The sequence below is a fragment of the Brachyhypopomus gauderio genome, chromosome 8 (genome assembly GCF_052324685.1).
Source record: "Brachyhypopomus gauderio isolate BG-103 chromosome 8, BGAUD_0.2, whole genome shotgun sequence".
Classification (NCBI taxonomy): domain Eukaryota; kingdom Metazoa; phylum Chordata; class Actinopteri; order Gymnotiformes; family Hypopomidae; genus Brachyhypopomus; species Brachyhypopomus gauderio.
Genome location: NC_135218.1, coordinates 755,029 through 778,981, shown reverse-complemented (window position 1 = coordinate 778,981; position 23,953 = coordinate 755,029). Strand labels below are relative to the sequence as shown.

At 39.6% G+C, this 23,953-nt stretch overlaps 1 protein-coding gene across 1 annotated transcript in view; it reads right to left on the bottom strand.

Annotated features, from left to right (window-relative positions):
- The window catches only part of ppp1r16b (protein phosphatase 1, regulatory subunit 16B), a 143,078-nt gene extending 121,804 nt beyond the window's left edge, over positions 1–21,274 (bottom strand). The window contains exon 1 of the mRNA XM_077013718.1: positions 21,134–21,274. The gene's annotated coding sequence lies outside the window, so the exon portion shown is untranslated. The remainder of the gene's footprint in view (positions 1–21,133) is intronic.
- Positions 21,275–23,953: the final 2,679 nt, after the last annotated feature.

Sequence of the window (23,953 nt, the reverse complement as noted above, 5' to 3'; positions counted from 1 at the left end):
TGTCGCTGATGCGGTGGCAGTCGGGCGCAGAGTTGTTGGGCATTTCAAGCATTCGACTTTGGCGTATTACCGCTTAGAAGACATTCAGTTGCAGCTCAACCAGCCAATGAAACGTCTCCAACAAGATGTAAAAACACGGTGGAACAGCACATTCTATATGCTACAGTCCCTCATTGAGCAGAAACGGAAAGTGAGCGATTATTTAGCTCCGTGGCACACATTGTCACTGAAAGCAGAAACAGGCTCACAGCTAAACATGCAGAGATGCTTCTTTTCCTGAAGAAGAACCTGCCACTTACAGTTGTAAAAAAAGATTAGCTTTTAGTAAAATACTGTAAGTAAAAATACTGAAAATGTTGTTTTTTGTTGACATGGTGTTTGTGTAGGTAAAAAATGTTCAAATAAATTATAAATTATAGGCCATGCAGTTTTATGTTGGTTTTGTATTGATTTCATTGCACTATTTTACATTAATAACTATTACATAATGCTCCTGACTGCTTAATTCTATGTAAGTATCGGTATCGGCAAGTACAAAAATACACGTACTCGTACTCGGTTGGAAAAAAATGGTATTTATGCATCCCTACCCGGCAGTACTAAAAACTCGCTTTGATGGTGTGCTTGTTGCACAAATGCACATGTACTTGCGGGCGAGTTTGGAGAGCAGAGGAAATCTAGCCTCATTGACGCGCCACCAGGCGAGTGGATCTGCGTGGATTTGGCTTGAACCCGAAATGCTCCCAAACCGGCGAAGTCGCGTTTTGTTTTTTGACCAGAGCATCTGCCGTAGTTTCCATCTTTGAAAAAAGGAGACGGATTGTTGATCAGCTGCACCGGATGATAACAGGGGGTTGATGGGAAAATGACTTTAACTCTTGCACAGGCACTTTCCCCTCGCATGGGAAAAAACACCAATATTGCGGTTGTTGCGGTTAATTCCCGTACGTTGCGATTTTCTCGTCAATAGCGCGGTATTGCTATACTGCGGTTATCGCGACAGCCCTAGGTAGAGTATTCAACAATTTTACTCAAGTAAAAGTACAGTTACTTGAACCAAATGTTACTCAAGTAAAAGTAAAAGTATGCATCCCAAAAATTTACTTGAGAAAGTAAAAAAGTGCTTTGATTAAAAGCTACTCAAGTAGTGAGTAAATGCATGAGTACTGTCTCGTGTCAGTAAATTACATCATAGGAAATTAAAAGTCATAGTTTCCTGTAATTCAATGATAACAAAAATTATTTATTATAAATAAATATTATATATATAAATTATTTATTATAACAAATATGTATTTTTGTTTGTTCCTAATTATTAGACCTGTGTAACTTTGTGTTCCACAAAGGCACTAACTGATGAGACTGTCAGCCAATACATGTAGCTACAACTTGACACTAACTGAAACAATTTGTAGCAGACTTAATCATCATATATTGCTAGTGTGTACAATCAGTGTGAGAACTGGTTTTTAGTATTGCACTGCGTTACATTTAATAATTACATCATACAAACGTTATGCCTCAGAGATATAGCATTACACAAAATTATACATACAGCAAACTTATCGCATTGTGTTTCCTCATATTTGATGTTGAGTTCTTGTAGGCTGAAATGTCCACACGTTTGCACACAATTGGCAATGCCAAGGTTGCAAACTCTCACGCATTGAGCGTGAGACACACGCATTTGACTGTCTTCACACGCTTACACGCCACACATCAGATTTCTCACGCCGGAAAAAATCTAGTTTATTTACCTGAGTGAGTTACACACTTCCGGGTTGCAAGTACGCTGTGTGCGTTGGCTGCCGCTTTGCTCCGGTTAGCGTTTTGCTCTGACTTTTAATTTATAAGATTTATAGTTTGTAGTCTCTGTAAATCTTACATGAGATAGCATTGTTTTGTTTTATAATTGCATGTCTATCCGGCTTTCTGTGGATTAACGGAGCACTTTGGATCGTTTCTTTGTGGATCTCGGCTGTCTATTGCTACCCTGGATTACTACTTTCTGAACTGCTGTAATTCTCTCAGTGCTGTGGGTGTTATTCGCTGTGCTGTTACTCATACAGCTTCCCAGTACACCTGCCCTAACACGAGCTTTCCCTCTTCACCCCCCGCCCGACACTAACCTGCTTCACACGAGTAAGCCTCATCTCTCTCGTTTGTTGCAGTGTATGTTCTTCTTATGTTTTGATGAGTAGGTATAACATGACATTACGGTGGTGGTGATTAGTAAGCTAACGTGATGTAAAAAACTTGGCGTTGTATTGGTCAGTATGAGTTTTATAAGCCAGCGATTAGCATCTGTAGCTGCTCTGGGTGTCCTGGCTCTGATCGGAGTTGTTTATTGGGTTGTCAGTAACTCTGGAACGCTCCTACAATCCACTATGGCAATTACATATACTGCCAGTGCACTTTTGCAGTTTAAGGACAGGACATACCGTCTTCCTCTTGATGTATTTCAACACTGCTCGCAGCTGGAAATAGTTCGTCGTCCTCGGTATATTCATCGAAGCTCTCGCCCCAACCCAGCTATGAATTATCATACTGCTGGACATGGATTCATTCCCAGTATTTGGAGCTCAAGTCGCCATTCCGTTAAAATTCGACGTTCAGTTGGTCCCCTGTCTCTGCTGAAACTTCATAAAGTCTTAGATCAGTCTGATACAACTGGAAATCGGACTTCCCTCCCACTAAACATGGCACTATTTAATGACCGATCTGTGACTAATAAATGATTCGTGTTAAATGATTTTATACTTTCCAAAAACCTTGATCTTTTATTTCTGACTGAAACGTGGCAGCGTGACTCTGACTTTTCTTCCCTCATTGAGCTGTGTCCTGGTGGATATTCCTTCATCAGTCACCCTCGGTTGTCTGGTCGGGGAGGAGGTCTTGCTGCAGTGTTTCGGAACAGCCTCTCTTGTCCCTCAACAAGGGTCGGTCATTTTTCGTCGTTTGAACTGCAGATGATTAAAATTGGAAACAGGGATCCTTTATACTGTGCTGTGGTGTATCGTCCTCCCGCCCGCAATAATACGTTTTTAAAGGAATTTAGTGACTTTTTATCATCTACTATAAAGTTGTCCAGGCTGTTATTAGTTGGTGATTTCAACATCCACATTGATGATGAATCTGACCTCTTTGCCAGGGGTTTCATTAGCGTTATGGAGTCTTTTAATTTTACCCAGCATGTGTCTGGCCCCACACATGCTAAAGGACATACTCTGGACCTTGTGTTTACCCTGGGTGTAAATGTGGATTTTATTTATTCCAAAGACATTTTTATTTCTGATCATCACTGTATTCTTTTTAATTTGTCTTATTGTGTCACTGGATCCTCTGTTCGCCAGGTAGTTACCTCGCGCCTTTTAAATTCTTCTACTGCAGGAAAGTTTTCTGATAGGTTTATTTTAACTTTGGCTCCCAGTAATGATGTTAATAAGTTAACACATCTCTTTAATGAACATTGTCATTCCATTTTAAAACCAGATTAGCTCCTGCCTCTAAACCTTCACCCTGGATTATTGACAGTATCCGCTGTTTAAAGCGTGACTGTCGCAAAGTTGAGCGCCTTTGGAAGAAAACTCGTTTACACGTTCATTTGTTTCATTTAAAGGATCTTTTAGTTTCGTTTAATAATGCAGTTAAAGATGCAAGGGCGGTTTACTTCTCAAACCTGGTCGTAAAGATTAGAGGGAACCCTAAAGTGTTGTTTAACACAATTACCAATATTCTTACTTCTGCTCCACCCGATGTTCCAATCTCTTCAAATGAGGACTGTAATAATTTTCTTTCATTCCTGGTAGATAAGATCAGTAACATAAGATCTAATATTACTCCATCAGATTCCTCTCGGACTGTACCTGCTCCAACTCGGCCTGTTATGGATAGTTTTTCTCCAATTTCTTTAAGAGAACTAGAAAAACTAGTGGATTCAATGAATACTTCTTCTTGCTCTCTGGACATTCTTCCTACCACTTTGTTCAAAAATGTATTTCAACATATTAGCCCTTGTGTGTTGTTATTAATTAATACATCATTGATTTCTGGTCAAGTACCCGCCTATTGTAAGGATACTGTCATTTACCCGCTTTTAAAGAAACCCAAGCTCGACCCATCTATTTTTAATAGCTATAGACCTATCTCAAAATTGCCCTTTCTATCCAAAATCCTGGAAAAGGTTGTATCTAAGCAGCTGATATCATTTATGGACAGACACAACATCATTGACAAGTATCAGTCCGGGTTTCGTAGATCCCATTCTACAGAAACAGCACTTGTTAGAGTCTCCAGTGACATCTCGTCACATAGTGATGCAGGATAATGTTCTGTTCTGGTGTTGTTAGATCTCACCTCTGCTTTTGATACCGTTGACCATCAAATACTACTTGATAGATTGAGACATTGGGTAGGTTTATCTGGTTCTGCTTTGGAGTGGTTCACTTCATATTTATCTGGACGTTCCTTTTGTGTGGCCTCCTCTAGGTTTAGGTCTGCCCCAGCCTCCCTTGTTTGTGGTGTGCCTCAGGGTTCTGTCCTAGGGCCTTTGTTATTTTTGTTATATTTGCTTCCTTTGCAGCATATCCTGAGCTCTTTTGATGGCATTTCGTATCAATGTTATGCCGATGATATTCAGCTGTATATTTCTTTTAAGCCAGAAGATTTCTCTAAGATACAGTTGCTGATTAGTTGTTTAGCTTCTATCAAAAGTTGGATGGCAGATAATTTTCTACAGCTAAATGAGGAAAAGTCTGAAGTCCTGATCTGTGCCCCCGACAGATTTATACCCAAGATAATGGAAGCTCTTGGTCCCCTTGGCAAATTGGCTAATCCTGCTATTAGGAACCTTGGAGTAATTTTTGATTCGGCACTCTCCTTAGATACTCACATCAAATCTCTGGTTCACTCTTGTTTTTATCAATTACGGAACCTGGCTAAACTAAGTCCCATTGTATCACGTTCTGAGCTTGAAATTGCTATCCATGCTTTCATCTCCTCTCAGTTGGATTATTGTAATTCTTTATATACAGGTATTAGTAATAACTCCCTAGAGCGTCTCCAGGTTGTTCAGAATGCTGCTGCAAGGCTTCTAACTAAATCATCAAAATACCTTTACTCGCACAACTGCACTGGCTCCCCATTAAATTAAGAATACAATACAAGATTCTGGTCCTGACATACAAAAGTTTACATGGTCAAGCCCCAAGTTACATCAGTGAACTATTGCATGAGTATACTCCCCCTAGGTCTATGAGATCAGGTGATAAATTTTTACTGGCCATACCATGCACAAGATTGAAAACTAGAGGTGATAGAGCGTTTGCAACAGCATCTCCCCGTCTCTGGAACTCTATTCCTTTGCCTATAAGAACTGCAGATTCGGTGATGTCTTTAAAAAAAAGGTTAAAAACGTATCTTTTTAGGCTTGCATTTGTTTAGTTTTTTCTTATATTTTTTATATACATATAGATATTGTTTTACTATTGTTTTTTCTCTTTTATCCTGTAAAGCACCTTGTGATTTTTATCTTGAGAGGTGCTCTATAAATAAAATTTTGCTTACTTACTTTTACCTCTGATCCATATCTATGATTCAATGAGTTACTAGTTCGCTCTGGCGCCAACCACTGAGGATCGATCACGATATAATACTTAATTTGTGTCCATTTTACTTAACTTAATTTGTGTCCAAAAAGCTACTTGAGTAAATGTAACGGAGTAAGTGTAACGCGTTCCTACCCACCTCTGCACAACTAACACTGGCAGAAACGTTTGAATTGAAGGGAGTGTATAGATGGGGATGGAGCAGCAAAGTGTGGAGTAGAAGGCATTTTGCTTTTAATTAGTTTATGATATGTGCACGGATTTTTTTTAAGTTTTGGTTTACACTTGTTCAAGAGCACTGATGGATGTTAATGTTAATAGACCATTAGTTAATAGACTATTTTCCACTCAGGTTGTGTGTTTTGCTACAATATTTGCACTTGTGGCTTTTTAATTCTTGGTTTGCTGATGCTATTTCTGTTTGTTATTTAATATTTTGTCTATTTTGAGTTTATTAATTGCTAAATAAACAGGTCAGTTTCACCAACCACTGTGTATTATTCAAACACACCTAATTCAGCTGGCTACTTGTTATCAAGAATAAAACGCTTTTCAACAGGAGTTTGACAACAAAGTAAGTTGGCTAAATAACTTTAAACTTTAATACATGCTCGGATAGGCTGGTATCGGTATCGGCCGATATTGGTATCGGATCGGAAGTGCAAATAAATATCGGTATCGGATCGGAACATCCCTACTTATGATACTCAGGACGAATCTCATCCACTCCCGCTGCCTTGCCGCTGGGGAGTTTGCGAACCACCTCAGTGACTTCGGCTTGGGTAATGGACGGGTCCACCACTGAGTCGTCAGTCTCCGCTTCCTCCATGGAAGACATGACAGAGGGATTTAGGAGATCCTCAAAGTATTCCTTCCACCGTGCGACAATATCCTCAGTCGAGGTCAACAGCTCCCCACCCGCACTGTAAACAGTGTTGACAGAGTACTGCTTATCCCTTCTGAGGTGCCGGACGGTTTGCCAGAATTTCTTTGAGGCCGACCGATAGTCCTCCTCCATGGCCTCACCAAACTCTTCCCAGCTCCGAGTTTTTGCTTCTGCCATTGCCTGAGCCGCCGCACGCCTGGCCTGCCGATACCCATCAGCTGCCTTGGGAGTCCCAGTGGTCAACATGGCCCGATAGGACTCCTTCTTCAGCTTGACGGCATCCCGTACTTCCAGTGTCCACCATCTGGTACGGGGATTGCCGCCGCGACAGGCACCAGTGATCTTGCGGCCACAACTCAGTACAGCAGCTTCAACGATAGAGTTGGAGAACATGGTACACTCAGACTCCATGTCCCCCGACTCCCTCAAAAGCTGGGAAAAGCTTTCCCAGAGGTGGCAGTTGTAGACCTCCCTGACAGAGTGCTCAGCCAGAAGTTCCCAGCAGACCCTCACCATACGTTTGGGTCTTCCAGGTCTGTCCAGCCCCTTCCTCTGCCAGCGGATCCAACTTACCACCAGGTAGTGATCAGTTGACAGCTCAGCCCCTCTCTTTACCCGAGTGTCCAAAACATAGGGCCGGAGATCAGCTGAAACGACAACAAAGTCGATCATCGACCTCCGACCTAAGGTGTCCTGGTGCCAGGTGCACTTGTGGACATCCCTATGTTCGACATGGTGTTCGTTATGAACAAACCATGACTAGCACAGAAGTCCAATAACAAAACACCACTCTGGTTCAGATCAGGGAGGCCGTTCCTCCCAGTCACGCCCCTCCTGGTGTCACTGTCATTGCCCACGTGAGCGTTGAAGTCCCCCAGTAGAACAATGGAGTCCCCCATTGGAGCACTTCTTAGTACCCCTCCCAGGGACTCCAAGAAGGCTGAATACTCTGTGCTGCTATTTGGTCCATAGGCACAAACAACGGCCAGAGCCCTGCTCCAAACCCGAAGGCGAAGACAGGCAACCCTCTCGTTCACCGGGGTAAACTCCAACACATAACGACTAAGCTGGGGAGCTATGAGAACGCCCACCCCAGCCCTCCGCCGTTCACCATGAGCAACTCCAGAGAAATGAAGAGTCCAGCCCCTCTCAAGGAGCTGGGTTCCAGAGCTCATGCTGTGCGTAGCGGTGAGCCCAACTATCTCTAGATGGTACCGCTCAGCCTCCCGCACAAGCTCGGGCTCCTTTCCCCCTAGTGTGGTGACATTCCATGTCCCAACAGCTAGCTGCCCTGTCCAAGGATCAGGCCGCCGAGGTCCCCGCCTTCGGCTGCCACCTAATCCACACTGCACTGGCCCCCTACGATAGCCTCTGTGGGTGGTGAACCCACAGGAGGTTGAGCCCACGTCACCAGTTCGGGCTGAGCCCGGCCGGGCCCCATGGACAAAGGCCCGGCCACCATGCGCTCGCTTATTCGCTTACGAATTTGCTGAGTTTCTTTCAGAATTAGTCCTAACAATTGAAAGATTTGTAATTGTGGGTGATTTCAACATTCATTATGAAAATTAATCAGACCTACTGAAAACCGCATTCGATTCCATTCTAGACTCTAGGTATTCTAGGTATAGCCCAAAATTTGACAGGACCTACTCACCGCTGTAAACACCTTAGACTTAATACTTACGGGTTAAACATAAAACATTTGGCAATTATCCCCCAAAATGACACCATTTCAGATCATTCCCTACTGATATATGAAATAGCTTTATACAATTTACATCAGATGCGCCATATAAAAACCACACGCACCATCACATCCGACACCGCAGCAACATTTATAAACATACTACCAGAGCTACCGAGCACTATGCCACTGCAGCCCAATGAATTAGAACAGGCAACACAACAGTTTTATTCCACACTCAGCAATACCTTAGACAGTGTAGCTCCAGTTAAAACAAAATTAATTAGGGAGAAAAAGCTTGCACCATGGTATGACGACCACACTCGTCTTCTAAAACAGGCAGCTCGAGCAGCGGAGCGCAAATTGAGATCCACCTCACTAGAAGTGTTTAGAATCGCATGGAAAGACGCCGTAGTCAAATATTAACATGCCCTAATAAAAGCTAGAGCCTCATATTATTCGACACTAATAGAAAACAACAAAAATAACCCTTGATTTCTCTTCGCGACTGTATCAAAACTAACAAGAAATATCAATGACACTAATTCTAATACGGCACTTACACACACTAGTGATGAATTTTTAAACTTTTTAAATAATAAAATAGATATTATCCGACTACAGAGTCATAATACACCACAGCCTAACCTCCAATCCAACCCCAGTAGTATAGGTATTAGTAACTACGCATCTGATAATATTACTGAGCTAAATGGCTTCGATCCTATATCGCAAAAAGAGCTCACAACACTAATTCATTCGTCTAAGCCTACATCATGTATATTCGACCCAGTTCCAACCTGTCTATTCAAAGACCTACTCCCAGCTATTGCAGGGCCCTTACTTAATATGATTAACTGTTCCCTTAACCTAGGATATGTGCCCAAACAATTAAATTAATTAGACCCTTGAGGTTCATTTCTGGTCAGGCAGTGCACTTTATGTAAAAAAATATGTATATATATTCAGTTGAGGCACTAAAGGCACAAAAGGTTCAAAATAAATTGTATTGGCAAAATAATTTAATCACAGAACTAAATCACATGCTGAGATCAGCTGTGTGTGTGTGTGTGTGTGTGTGTGTGTGTGTGTGTGGTGTTTCATGTGAGCAATAGTTTTCAGTCAGTTCCAGAATTTGGCCACTAGATGGAGCCCCAGTACTACCATACTGATATCTTATTAATCTCAGAAATGAAATAGGACATTTTAGTGAATGAAAAGGTTCATTTCTGTTCAGGTAGTGCACTTTTTGTTATGAGATGTAATTGCAATGTTATAGAACTCATTGATCTGAATCATACAAGACCAATTACTTGTCTGTATTCTGCATAACAAGATTGCAGCAGGAGATTTTATGTTTTCTTAGGTTTTTGGGTACTGTAGCGCCCCCGAGAGGCCAATTTGAACCAAACTTGGCATACCTTAGAAGGACCTCAGGATATAAAAGGCTCTCAAATTGGGAGTTGATTGCATATACGGTTTATGAGTTATAGCAATATTGGTCATATATGGCATGGCCACAATGATATAATGGGAAAATGGACCAATCAGAAAAATAAAAAGCCAAAAACTTTTAAATCAGTTTTACCTACAGAGTGTACTGATTATGCTCATACCAATTTTGCCATAATTGGATCAAATTCCTAGGACTAGTTCGTAAAGAGCTATTTTCAAACCATTGATAAATGCGACAAAACTATGCATTTTTTAATAGGACTTGTAATTGCAAAGTTGTCAGGTGTACTGCAAGGAATAAAATGAATTAAGTTGCATGTTCTTAAGTGAAAATTTGGAGGAGTTATGCATGATTTTCAGAAAAATGTTTCAAAACTGCACAGCATGACACAGTCCTGAAATATGCACAGTGGTGATGTTTAATGTTGATTGGCAAATGGTAAGTCTGTCAAATGACCAATTCATTCAAAATAAAATTAATTGGCTCATGGCGGCCATGGTTTTTGAGTGACGATGCCATCATTGGGTGTCTTGATATAATTTGGGCCCCTGATGATGCCTGTAAAGTTTTGGCTTGATGTGACTAATGGTTTCTGTATGCAAATCTCAAAATGTTTTTGAGCAACTTTGAGAGACTCTAAGATTGTGGTGATCCGATGAAAAACCAGGGACTAGTATAAAAAAGTAGGTTTAGCATATTATGCAAATGAGCAAAAAATTTAGGTAGGCGGAGCTTAATGGTTGTATATTATAAGTCCTATTGAATTTAGCCAAGGAATCCATCAAAAGTGGAATTTTGTTTCTATGACTTACGGTGTGGGAGATATGGGCCAAAAAGTAACATGTTGTGCAATAGCGCCACCATCAGGCCAATGTGAGCCCTTTTAGGTGTATGTGGTCCCGTTGAACTCACGACCTGTTGTGCCAAGTTTGGTGTTTCAAGGCCTTACGGTCTAGGCTGCACAATATGTTTAGGTCAAAAAATGGGCAAAATAATAATAATAATAAGAAGAAGAAGAAGAAAGAAAAGCCGCACTTCGTATAGTCCGACCACATCCGTTTTCCTCTACCAAGCCTAATGACAAGCCTTCCCAGTAAGTAAAACCATTAAAGCATGGAATGAAGAGACTGATCTGGTGCTTCAGGACTGCTTTGCAAGTATGAACTGGGATGTGTTTAGAGCTGCTGCTCTAAGAGAAGACTCCAGTGTTGATTGGCACCCTGGGGTGCCGTCTGTCTTCATCGGGGGTGCCGTCAAAATATTCTGATGTGAAATAAAAAACTATAGTTTTAAAAATTGAAGTTATTATACGCTTTAAAAATCATAAAAATTTATTCCATATGACCAGATCTCAAGTTTGGTGGGCGTGAGCTGTTTTTCAGGCGGGGGCAGAGCCGGAGTGGCTAATCGGGAGATTCGGGAGGATTCCCAATGGGCCGGCTCAAGTCAATCTCTAGTTTGGGCCGATTAGGAGGGAAAAAAAATTTTGGGCCGGATTTTGACATGAATTTCCCGGGCTGAAAAAGTGGCCCACTCCGGCCCTGGGCAGGGGGGATTGGAATCTGTCGCGATGGTTAGTGTAGCAGCTGTGTGTGTGTGTGTGTGTGTGTGTGTGTGTGTGTGTGGTTGGGGAGCGGGCTGGCTAAAGTCTACCAAGCAACAGCGCGATCTATATTCTGATTGGTTCAACCTGTTATAATATACAACCGATGGATTGGCTGAATATGCTGCGGTGTGCGGCGATTATATTATTTAAAAAATAAATTAATAATAATAATATTCAAGCGTAAGAAATTCCATGTGTGGCGTGACAGCGTGTGAAATCGCTAAAATGCGTGAGTCTCGCACTCAAAACGTGCCTGCATATGACCCTTACCAAGGTCAGCACGTGATTACGCAGGTTTCCCACTGACTGTAAGTCACATTTATGTGCTCTCTGTCTTAAGAATCACTTTTTTTGTGTTATGTTGGCCTGGAGATGGTTGCAGAGAGTATGTTTTCAGGGTTGCCAACTCTCACGCATTGAGCGTGAGACACACGCATTTGACCGTTTTCACACGCTCTCACGCCACACTTCCGATATCTCACGCCAAAAAAAAATACTAGTTTATGTACCTCTGATCCACATCTATGATTCAATGAATTACTAGTTCGCTCTGGCGCCAACCACCCGCGATCGATAGATCGCGATATAATACTTAATTTGTGTCCATTTTACGTTCGCCACCCCCCCCCAAAAGCCTATGTTTTCAGCGCATTGTAAACTGGGGTGCCTTAAATTTTTGCATGCATATAAAGGGTGCCACAACTGAAAAAAGGTTGAGAAACGCTGATTTAGAGCACTATGCTTCTGGAGTAACTGTAAGTAAGTAAGTAAGTAAATATTTTTTTGTATAGCACTTTTCCAAGTGAGACTACAAAGTGCTGCACATAAAACATGAGAAATAAATGTTACACAAAAATCACAACAAACCAAAATCAAATAAACACAATTAAAACAGCACACCTACGCTTCCTACGCACACCTAGCTGTGCCCATCTGCAAAGGCTAAAGAGAACAAATGTGTTTTAAGCCTTTGTTTAAAAAGCTCTTTAGAACCAGATAGCCGAATATCCAGTGGAAGGTTATTCCAAAGCTTTGGAGCGCATACAGAAAAGGCGCAATCTCCCTTTCGTTTCAATTTAGTCCTAGGGACTACAAACAGCCCTTGATTAGAAGAACGCAATACCCTTCCATTTGAGTAAGCTGTTAAAAGATCAGACCCTCTGGACCCTCTCCACAAAGCGCTTGATAAGTTAAAACCAATATTTTAAACCGAATTCTATAAGCTACAGGCAGCCAGTGCAAAGTGGCCAGAACTGGAGTGATATGATCACGCTTCTTAGATCCAGTAAGCACTCGTGCTGCTGCATTCTGGAACCGCTGGAGCTGAGCAAGAATTTCACAACTGAGACAAGTGAACAACGCATTACAGTAATCCAATCGCGATGAAACAAAGGCATGAATAATTTTCTCTGTATCCTGAAATGACAGAAGATTTCTGAGCTTAACTATATTTCTCAACTGTAAATAACAAACCTGTAACAACTTCCTCACATGTAGAGAAAGTAGCATCAGAGTCAAAAATAACTCCTAGATTTCTCGGCTGTGTATTAATCTTTGTATGCAACCAACCCAATTCCTTCTTCAGGTTACTAGCCACAATTTGGGGACCTAGAATCAAAACCTCAGTTTTATTCTCATTTAGGCATAAAAAATTACAGGTCATCCAATCTTTTATAGACTGGACACACTCCAGTAAATTCTGAAGCTTTGTAAAATCATTTCTCTTTACTGAGAAATAAAGTTGCGTATCATCTGCATAAAAATGATAGGGAATATTAAAACGCTCAATAATTTTCCCCAGAGGAAGCATATATATTGAAAAAAGAATAGGACCAAGAATAGAACCTTGAGGGACTCCACAATTTATGTCAGAATAAGATTATTGACTATCACCAATTGATACCACAAATTTCCTGTTTGACAGATATGACTTGAACCAATCCAAGACCACCCCTGATAATCCTGCCCAATTTTGTAACCTATCTATTAAAATGTTGTGGTCAACCGTATCAAAAGCAGCAGTAATATCCAGTAGCACCAAAATAGAGACTTCACCTGCATCTGCATTCATCTGTATATCACTCAAAATCCAAATCAAAAATTTCTTCTAAATCCTGATTGAAACTTATCAAAAATACAGCTCTGGTCCAGTCTAGCCAAGAGCTGATTTGCAACAACCTTCTCCAAGATCTTGTTGCATCAACCACATGTTGAATAAAATTAAAAGAAAGCAACACATTTAAAAACTCCACAGCGTCTCTATCAGAGTCATTATCAATATGAAAATTAAAATCCCCAAGCAGCAAAACTTTGTCATTATTCACAACAAGAGAAAGAAAATCCACTAGCTCCGACAAAAAACTACTGTTATATTTGGGGGGACGATAAATCACAGCACAATAAATCTCGTATTCACCAAATATTCTAAAAGATAAAGCTTCAAAACTATTAAACGAACCCACAGGGGCGGCTAGACATTTAAAACGGTCATTATAGATCATAGCCAAACCCCCACCACGTCCTGACAGCCTTGTGGAGTTCAAGTATAAATAGTTCTGGGGGCATAAATCATTTAAACCAATTGTGTCCCCCAATTTTAACCAGGTCTCTACTAAAAACAAGAAGTCCAATTTATTAGACGAAATATAGTCTCTCATAACAAATGATTTGTTCGTCAGAGATCTAATATTCAGCAGAGCAATTTTACTCTCCAGATTAGGGTTCAAGTCCAAAGCGGAGTGACGAGGCAGTTCCCGCAAATTTCGTAGGTTAATCCCACCAACCTTAAACACGGGCTTCCCAAACCGTGTACAGGGTGGCTTCCTGGGGACAACAGAGTTTAACCAAACATACCTCTCCTCCAGTGATCGTCGAAGGAGAAATAAACTAGAATTCTTATCCATAGCATCAGGAAAATTGCGGCGATTTGGACTTTGCGTCGTACTTAGGCAATTATCCTGAGCACGCAACCGGAGTAGTCTGCCTCCTCTTTTCCCCCGTCTCCTTCGCCGTTGTTTTCGTCTTCCAACGTAGTAAGAGCAACAGGTATCCGACGCCGCCGGTAAAAACAAAGGTGGTGGTAAAAACGTACCATGAGACGGCTTCCCTTCATTAAAGCACACCAACATCTGGTTACGTATGTTCAATAAAGTTACTCGATCGTACGAGATGGGCACAGCATACGTTTGAACAAGTAAAAATACGCATAAAATAAAAACAATCCCGAGTAACCGGACGTCGCCACACACCGGCGCCATCTTGGGAATCTATGAGCCAGTTTAGCCGGTCTGGACATAACTGGGTTCATTAGCACCTGTACAGTAATGATTGTACCCACAAAGCACTGCAAGACATACTCCAAACAGAAACCTGGATATACTATGAAGTATGGTCCATGCTACGTGCTCAGGCAACTCTACAGATGATATTAGGGAGTTACAGTGACTATAACTTAGTTCACTGAGCACTCTAGTTTTATCTAGTCCTAACTACAAGTCATGGTCAGATGTGAACTTCGGTATAGCCAGTGTGTTTTTTTTTAATTTAAAATAATTAACACCCTTGGAGCCAGTGTGTCTTTGGACATAGATAATGTCATTTGCTGTGATTGATAATTAAAGTCTAGCTCTTATTTATGCATAGAAACGTAAATCGACAATATAATCTGTAGCGTCTTTATGCGGATAAATGAGGGGAGTCGGAATTCGACACAACACCGGCGATTACGTTGACGTCGGACCGTCGCGCCACTCACGACGCGTCAAGTATAAACCAGGCTTAACTCGCTATATAGCCAGAGATGCTGCCGTTAAATACGGTCGAAAAGAAAACATTTAGAAACATGCTGCAAAGATTTGACAAGCAGTATGAACTGCCAAAGAAAACCTATATCTCCCAAACTGCCATTCCAACCTTATATAATGAAGTGAAAGATGGCATTCTGAAGGAGATTAAAGACATCTTATTTTACTCTGCCACTACAGATGTGGTCAAGCTCAAATATGACCCCATACATGAGCTTTACAATACATTACAATACTGCAAACTGGTGTAATTGTATTATTATGCTACTATATTATTATTGTGGCACATTGTTTTACAGCTCCTTTGGGGAGCCCAGAAGCAAGAAAAAATTCTATAATGGCTCTTTAAAATTACAAGATCTGGGACAAAATATCATTCTGAAAATGTTGTTATCGTGACAGGCCTAGCCTATATAGTTATAGGAAGCGTGATTTTATATCTGTCTGTCTTTAAAGTCATATAATAGAACTAAATTCAGGATGGATCAGTTGTCCTACTTGGTGTGGTAGAGTACTGAGACAGAGAGAGAGAGAGAGGGGACCAAAAAGAGAGAGTGAGTTGGGGATTGTAAGTTTTTAGACATGTGATTTTTTTCTGGGTCAGTGTCTCCCCAGTTGATAGCATAAATCAGGCCAGCTATAGAAAGACACAATGACAGAAGTAAATTAAATGAATACTCTAACATCATCTCGAGTTCAAACACCTCACAACAATATACTAATTAATGGTTGTTTACACACTACTAACTTATAGTGGTGATTGGAAAGTAGGAGTGATGTATTCATAGTATTTTATTAGAAAATATAAATGTAACAATTTATATAACAGTTAAATCAACTTGCATAAATAATTCATAATGCATTCATAAATTTTAACCACAACATTTTGTGTGTGTTACATTAGGTTACACTTTGCATAAAGGCTCTATAATAACAAATAGCACCTTCATAAATGATAATAATAAAAAAAAAACACTTTCACACACTACACATACACAAACACACTTTCTACAAATCCCTGAATGCAGGAAAGGAGAAACACTACCAGTGAACTCAATATAAATGGATACTAAAAGTCTGTACATGGTAACCTCTAGTGAAGATGGCTTGAGAGCTTTTAAGCATTTTCTTGATGTAAAGCCTGAGAAGCACCATCCTACAGATATTCTCTTAACACTAGCTAAACGTGTCAAATCAGAACTGCTTCACATTTGACTCCAAATAGCCTACTACTCACAAGTAAGAGGACACTCTGTGTGTATTTTTGCAATACACTGGACTTGTTCCCTTACAATTTACGAGAATTATACCACCATCCATTATAAACCCACAGACTCTCGTTTTCATCTACAATACAATTCTTGCCTTTCAAAGGCCTCCAAACACTCCATTCCTTACCCGTAACGACTCAGACTTAAGCACATTTGTAGTAACAATGACAACTTCCTCCAGAAAAGTACAAAAATGTGTTAACATTTTAAAATCATGGTTTTCCCAAGGAAGTCATATGATAGTTTTGATTGTGTTTGACCTATTCAGAGAATGGATGCGCTGACCTATAAACATTTACATTTACATTTATGGCATTTGGCAGACGCCCTTATCCAGAGCGACTTACATTTTTATCTCATTTTTATACAAGTGAGCAATTGAGGGTTAAGGGCCTTGCTCAGGGGCACCTTAGTCATGGCATCAGGCCTGGGGATCGAACCCACGACCCTGCGGTCACAAGACCAGTTCCCTAACCACCAGGCCATGATATAAACAATCTGTTATTAAGACAAGTGGCTAATATTATACTTAAACACTCAAGGATCATCCAGGATAACATAGATAGTGTATCCCTGTTTATCTATCTCTTATAGATGAGACAAAACCATTAGCCATGCTAGTCAAGAATGAGATCATTGACCATTCAGATTTCAGCTGCGATACTGTAGCCTGCAACCGAGCTAGATATGCTACATGCTAGATATGCTACAATTCAGAAGCACTTGCACAGCTGATGAAGGACCCCTGTCTGAAACGTACCATTTCTCTGGAAATTTTGTGTACTTCAGTACAATTGTTTTAATTGCTATCTTATTGATCACAATCACTTTCATATATGGGTTTTATGAAAGTGTAATTTATGTTACTATATAACATTCATGCAAAGTGTAATCTGATGTAAACAGCATATTGTCCAATACAAAAGGTATAAAATTCCTGACAAAAGAATATCTTTCTGTCCATTCTGAAACAATAAAAAACAGCAATGTACATCAGCACTTTATTATTTGCAATTTACCTTGTTTTCACATACATCTCTTTACAGTAAAATGCAAGTTAGCACTCTTAATCGAACCACTGTATATACAACAGTTCTAAGCAAGTAATTTGATTAAATAAAAGGTGAGATAAAGTAGAGCTGTACTGGGGCTTTGAACTCTGAGTGTATTAACTTATTACATTCATGATCATTATACATCTTAGACTCTAACAGACTCTGCAGACATTTAGACTGAAACGGACTCATTGGAATCACATATGCCACCAAAGTTACTGTCAACAGACTCTATATTTTCAGTGTGCAATCCCTGAAATAAAAGATAAATGTACATACAGCACAATGTGGCTGGCCTGAGGTAACATTAGACAAAATAGCAAGCTAGTCCCCACTAGAGTATTGGTTAACTTCAAGGAACACTTTGTAAGAGTTGTCAAACTAAACAGGAACATACAAAAAATTCTAAACCAGAATTCTAGACGTGCTAGACTTTTCATTGGGGTGTTCCAGATGCCACTTTGCTGTTCATCAGCAAAAGTTTGTTGTTTGTGAAATATCATGCACCCAGCAACCCCCAACCAAAAATCACAGCAGTACTGAAACACCTGTACCCTGTGCCATTAATATTTTCGATTGTGATTCGGCAGACTTTGGTTTTATCTGGTTTTTACACTACACCAGTTTCTGTCTATCATAATCATTAAAACTCCCTTTACCTGTTTGCAAAAATATCAAAATTGGGGTGAACTTATATAGTCTGATCTTAGCAAATTATCTACACTTGCAATTTAAATTTTAGAAAAGCCACTAGAGAGATGGCTATTGTAGTCTTAAGCCTAAACTAGATAATATATTAGGAGCTATACTGCTATGAGAAACAAGGATCAACAATGGCTGCAGAGTGTTTAAACCAAGACCCTATATTACTGTGTTCATTGTGAACATAAGTTTTTAATAGCTTGAATGTTTGGAACATTTTGATGGAAGTAGTAGATACCCGTAAAGAATTATGGCGCCTTGCATTGTTTTGGTGAGAAGTTCACACCAGCCAGCAGGCAAATGTTAAAGATAAATGATCGAGTAAATTCAATCATCAACATGATTCTCACCAAATTGCATGTGTGTAAAAGCTTCCATGTATGTTAACTATAAGAAACCTCAATTATTCTCAGTCTCACTCAAAAATACAAGGAAAATACTGTACCATAGCATTCAGACTCCAGCAGCTTGTGAGTGTGAGCACATATACACATGGATGCACATGAGCACATATACACACAATCACAGTCTTTCCTTCTGTTCTACATTTGAGACCAGTCTACAAGATCACTTTCTGTATAAAATCACTTACTGTTTTAGGGCCTTCCAATATTGTGAAAATGCAATTAGAAATAAACTGCAGACAACCAATCACTGATAAACATGATTTCACACAAGGACCAAGGTACAGCAGATATGATCCATTAACTCAAACTAAAACTTTCTCGGTCACATGCAGTAAAAATGAACAATATCCTAAAATGCCCTATAACGTTCATTGGACTTACAAAATTCAAAAGCTCAAGAATGCTTACCTCCCTATATTTTAAAGCTTAATCACACACCTAGGTTTGATATGTGTTACATGGGAGTGTCTGTATGAGGACAGGGAGTGCATTTCAAACCATTTTCAAACCAATAATGGCATGTCTCCAAGATATCTAGAATTGAACAAGGCACTCACGTGCCACACATTCTTCAATAAATATTTACATGGACCTATTGTAAAGGAACCTATTACACTCCCTTAACATAAGGTACCCCTTTACATAAAGGACATAAGACATTTATCAATGTCTGTGACATGGTTTGGTCTACATACAAGCACCAGAGCACCCATTTCAAACAAGCTCAGCTCAGAATGGCTGGTTTGAGTCCTTGATCCTTTAAATGTTTTAAGTGTCACATTCTGTCACATTCAAATTTTAATCTGTTTAGTTTTACAAAACAATTTTAATAATCTTTACCTAAACTTCATACCTATGTTATCTTTGGAACTTTTTAGTAATACTGAAATCTGTATGTTTATTTTAATTACAGATCTCATCATATGTCTACACAACACTACTGAGCCACAGTAGATTTTCTTAACATCTGTACACGTGTTGATGAATTACTACAATAAACAATCAATACACCTTTAAAAAGGTAGTTCACAAGTCATGGGAGGCAGGATAATAAAAATTATTATTATTATTATGACTAACTATGTAATGAATATAAGGTGTACAGGGCAGTCATGGCCTGGCGGTTAGGGAACTGGTCTTGTGACCGGAGGGTCGTGGGTTCGATTCCCAGACAGGCCATGACTGAGGTGCCCTTGAGCAAGGCACCTAACCCCAACTGCTCCCCAAAGACATCAATCCCCTTGATCTAAACATGAGTATTTTAAGTATGGACCTCTAACCAGTAGTGGCCATTCAGTAAAAATTCAGAGCTAAATTCACAATGAGATGGCACATGTTGTGCAATTATTTTATGTTAAATGTTTGTTCTTTAATTAGGCCTCTAAATCTTGATTATCAGTAATGTAGCTGCTTACCTATTTAATCAACCATTAAAAGCAGAGGAGATAGCACAGGTGAAGTGGACTTTATGTACATAGTGTGCTAGACAAGGTTTCCAGAGAAACAGGATGTTTCCGATGATGGTTCTTTATCAACAGTGCAAGCAATGCGTTTCTAAACCTCTAGGAGGTTAAAAAAGTTCTGAAATGTCCTGTTAGTTAAAAAAAAAAAACTTTTTTTCTACATCTACATATTTAACTTCAATTCACTGCAGTTACTTCCTGAAATAATCTTATATCAAATGTGGATTTTATACAAAAAATGCAAGATAAAAATATTACTGAAGCCAAACATGTTTTAGGCCTAGCGATGTCACACCCATTTCCTGCATAACATCATTTCAACTAGGTTAGCATACATAAAGGTTTACAAAAGTACAACAAACAGCTGTTTTTGTGCCTGCATTTTTTGCCTACCCGTTTACTCATGGCTATCTCAGGAGATTTTTTTCGTGAAAGGAAGAAAAAAAAAAGTTTATACATAAATAATAGTAAAATTATCACAAGTAAGAGCAAGGAAATAATAGAATAATCAATGACGCTTGGTGCGACAGTTTCCAGTGAACTGGCCAGTTGCCAAGAGCGGTTACTGCCTATGCAAATGCTCCTGTGTTGTTAGTAGTGAAGTTAGTAAAATATAACTACGAAGAAAGACGTACAGCGCCCCAATTCAGAGACATGTATGTTTGCACATGTGGCGTGATTAAATCCCCTCAGCCTGCCAACAGCACCACGATGAAGTGCACATCCGCTATGTCTCAAGCACCGGGCTAAAGATCTTTACCATACTACATACCGAGATTAGGGAATCTGTGGTATTCTTTAATATATATTAACTTTAATATATTGCATTACTGTGAAAGTTGTCTAATTGACAACTAGATGTCTAGATGTTGTCTAGAACTGAAGCCAGCGTAGAAAAGCGAACTACTGTTGCAACATTTAGAGCACCATCAACTAGGTCAACATTTGATGTACACACAGTAAAGTAAGGAGCCACGTCCTTGCGTCGGAGAGAACATTTATTCTTAGTACCTAAAGTTGCAAATAAACAGAATCGCCTACTACTGTAACGCATTCTCGTCAGCCCACCGTTTCTGCATGTCATTGGCTTTAACAAAATGCCTAATAAAATAAATGGAGTTAATTTCCCTAACGCCATGGCAACGCATGACCAAAACCAGGGAACATATCTGATTTATGAGACAGGCTACTTACCCCAAATCTCCGAAGTAATTAGCCACAAACATCTGTATGTCATGCTAGCCTCGCACAGTACCCTTCTCTGCAGGACTGCCTTGAAGGATAAAGAAATTAGCGGTTTTGCTAACAGAACGCCGCTACGTACGACGTCAGTTCGAACGGGCGGGGCCACCAACTTGCCGTAAGAAGAGACAGGAAAACGCAAACACAAGTGTAAAAGATTAGATCTGAATTCCATTCCACAAGGTCCCTTAGCAGTGCCTAAGTATACTATTCCCTACTAATCACATGATGTGGATTAAGGGAACTGCAGTTTAAGTCCTTTCACTTTGGATACCCTGAAGGTCATCAAGAAGATGACATGCATGTTGTTTTTTTATGATGATGCTATTTCTCTTGAGACCTGGGTAATTAGACAATGTCTAATGTGTCTAGCCGTATCATTTATTTATTTTTACACGTGTAGACCCTATAGGTCACAAATAAAAGACTCACAAATAATACTACAGCGCCAGCCAGCAGGAAATCTTGATGAGAGGCAATGTTTGATGTGTGAACATTCATGTACATATGAAAAAGAAAAAAACTCCAAATTACTACTCCCTGTAGTTTAATGTTTACTTCAAACACAATATTTTTGCTCCATATAGTTTAAAATCTCCCTTAAACTTGCTGAATTTTTTGGGTAGTCCACTTTACAGGAAGCTATTAATCCAACTGGAATACATTTCTGGTCAATCTAATATGTATTTCTGCATAGAATATGTGACAGAAAATCTCTACTATCTCAAACATATTCAGTATAACCTGTCCACTTAATCCCCCTCTATTTTCTACATACATTAATAACCTGTATATTCGCAGTTATACTGTCACAATGGTTAGATATTTTCACAAAAATAGCAGGCCTCCTATTTATGTATACGGTTGAGATGTAGTTTAATAGAAGCTGTTTAACTGTGGTATGTTTTCAGAAAAGCATACTCAAAATATGATTTAAAAATGATATATCCTATTCAGAATAAAAGCCTAAAAATCCAGTCTTTAAAATGTGTTTTAGCACTCACATTTGGCAAGTACATATATCCTATAGTGTCTCCATCTTTGTGACACTACTTTGCTGCTGTAAAAGTAACATTATCAAGAAAAAGTTCAAACTGGTTTGGCTGTATTAACTAATCAGGAAACTTCGCTAGAAGAAGGGAGCCATCTTTGCTGTGAATTTATTTTGGGTATGTTGCATGTTGTGTTTGGTGGTTAACATGTTTGCCTCTCAGCAGTCGGGTTTAGATCCCTATCTGAGTGTAGTTTCCAAGTTCTCCCTGTGTCTGTGTGGGTTTCCTCTGGGGTCTCTGATTTCCTCCTACAATCTAAAAATATGGAGGTTAGGTAAATTGACTGTCCCTATAAAATTCTCAGTGTGATTGTGTTTGTCTCTCCTTATTCAATAAACAGTTGTCTGAGTGTCTGAGTGCAAAAATGTGTGTGTGTGTGTGTGTGTGTGTGTGTGTGTGTAACAGTGGTGGATGGTGCTCTGTTCTGGGTGTTCTCCTCTCTCCCCTTCCCCCAGGGTGCGCTTGTTTTCTGTACAGAGTATGCTGTGCACAACTGGCTGCTGCTTTTTGCCTGTATTTGCCTGTATGTGAATGTCCATAAAAGTGTGTACCTATGCTAATTGTAAAGCAACCTTGGGTTCTTGAAAGGTGCTATATAAATCAAAAGTTTAATTCATTCAGCCCATAAAGGAGCAGGCTAACACTAGGACTGCCAACGCCACAAAAATCTGTGTGGTTTTGGAGAAGCAACTAATGAAGCAGAAATAGATTAATTAATTTATATTTTTCATTTTCCAGTAGCTAACTTCAGTCAGGATAGTTGAGCAAGATACCACCACTACTTCTTCCTACTTCATATTAGAAGGTTAGTTTCTGTGAAAATACACTAGTGCCCCCTGATGGAATTTAAAGAACTTGACCTCACTTAATCTATGCGTCCTTTGATAATGCTATTATAAGTATAAAAAATTATGTTCAGAAACATGTGCTTAATCAGGCTATAACAAAACATTATGCTTTCTTGACAAAAATCCAACTATTGTTTTTTTTTTTCAGATCAATCATATTCCATGGTACAATTGTGCTGTCTTTCTTTAGGTGTAGCCCAAAGTAACACCTGCACATTCAATTTCCCCAGAATGTGCATATGCTCCTTCTGCGGCTCACACCACTACATTCCGCTCTGAGCCCTGTTTCAGATAGCAGGTTTTAGAAGCTCTGAGCCTAAACCTAAACTGTGGGTTGACTAAGTCTGAGTTGTCAACCTGAATGTTTTCAGTTTCAGAACAGGTGATAACAGAAGTTTATTTAACCATAAGGTGCATTTATGAGGAGATAAGTCCTCATCAGTGGAACACAGATAATATAATTTACCATGATAACAAGAGAAAATGGTTAAATCTTCCTACTTTGCCCCAGTGGAGATGAAAATATTAATGACTTCTTATGATTAATATGATCCTGTGATTAATAAACAAAAGCAACATAATCACAACAGCACAATAATTGGAGTGACACAAAATTGCTGACTGTGAATATTAATTGAATAAAAGAAAGGTTTTTTTTGAGTGCATCTTGAAGTTTTATCTTCTTTCTTTGAGAAAGGCACAGTAACTCAAATAACTCAAACTCAAATAACGCCACTAATGTTAGCTAAGAACAGGCAACTGAGGCTACAATTTATACACACTCATCAAAATTGGACAATAGAAGATTGGAAAATGTTGCCTGGTCTGAGGAGTTCCAACTTCTGCTGCAACATTCAGATGGTAGGTGGTGG